Source organism: Mixophyes fleayi, chromosome 2, assembly GCF_038048845.1.
Source record: "Mixophyes fleayi isolate aMixFle1 chromosome 2, aMixFle1.hap1, whole genome shotgun sequence".
NCBI lineage: Eukaryota > Metazoa > Chordata > Amphibia > Anura > Limnodynastidae > Mixophyes > Mixophyes fleayi.
In genome coordinates, this window is record NC_134403.1 from 160,414,718 (window position 1) to 160,416,405 (window position 1,688).

Here is a 1,688-nt window from a genome sequence, read left to right on the forward strand (position 1 = left end):
ATCAACAGGTTAATCCTCCTAACTAAGTCCTTGTGTTCCTGAGCCCTCTGTGGATCTCTGTTCTGGTGTCATTGCTTCGGTTTCCTGAATTACTGCACCTGTGTGGTCTCTGCTGTCTATCCGGAGTATCTCTGCCACCTGACCTGTGTACCAAACTGGCTTGTATACCAGACCACTCCCCTGCTTAATCCAGTGTACCGCGGCCATCTGCATTGTGTACCGACTCGGCTTGTATACAGACCACTCTCCTGTCTAATCCTGAGTACCGCTGCCATCTAACCTGTGTACCAAACCGGCTTGTATACCAGACCACGCTCCTAACTACTCCCGAGTACCGCTTTCATCTGACCTGTGTACCAAACCGGCTTGTATACCAGACCACTCTCCTGCTTAATCCAGTGTACCGCGGCCATCTGCATTGTGTACCGACTCGGCTTGTATACAGACCACTCTCCTGTCTAATCCTGATTACCGCTGCCATCTGACCGGTGTACAGAACTGGCTTGTATACCAGACCACTCTCCTGTCTAATCCTGAGTACCGCTGCCATCTGACCTGTGTACCAAACCGGCTTGTATACCAGACCAAGCTCCTAACTACTCCCGAGTACCGCTTTCATCTGACCTGTGTACCGAACCGGCTTGCATACCAGACCACGCTCCTAACTACTCCCAAGTATCGCTGTCATCTGACCTGTGTATCAAACCAGCCTGTATACCAGACTACTCACTGTCCACTCCAGAGTGCCGCTGTCATCTATCCAGTACACCTACACGGGTCATATTCCAGCTCTCAGCCTGCTCAGTCCACATTGTCCGCAACTATCCTCCAGTGAATACCACAGCACCATCAAGGTATCTACTTCCACTCCTTTGTATTGTCAGCTTCACCTATTCGCTCATGTCTAGGGGCCAAACCAAGGGCTGCGGCCTGCAGTTCCCTAGCAGCTAAGTCCATCCCACCTTGCGGTGGTTCTTGGTGAAAACCAGGGGGCTGTTAGACTCCGCGCCTTGCTAGATCTGCCAAATCTAGACTGAGTGTATACTGAGTTTAACAGATCCCTTCTATATTATATCTAAAATTGATGATTTCCTATTACCTGTCACTGGAGAATTGAATGACCATATGTCATTCAATCACAATGGTGGCCTGTAACCAGGCAATTAGGGGCATTCCAACACCTGGGCGTTCAAATACAACCATTGACAGGAGAGGGCTCCTTTACAGTCACTATATAAAACTGGAGGAGCTATACTTCACAGGAAATATTGGGCTAGGGGGCAAGTGAGGGGGAAAACGAAATGATTTTTGTGTGTTTCACTTGTGGGTTTTTTTGTGTCGCAAATTTGCATTTTTTGAGAACTAAAATGTTTTGAACAAAAAAGTACTCTCCTTGTTTCTTTGTACATTTATTGTAAACATTCCATTTTAAGTTAACCCAAAAGGTACTTACATAAAAAGTAACTTGTATGCCTTGAACACCAAATAACCTTGTGTGTATCTGAATGCCCAGGATCAACGTCCTCTTTCTCCTGGCCAGTAACCATGGCTTCTTGCACCCATGGATGGCAATATTGTGAAAAACTTTCCTTATGCATTGTAGATTTTGGGGTCTAAGCATTATAGACAAAACATGATTCCAGCTAACATAGTTTGGGTCATACAAATAGAACAAACTTATCATTTTT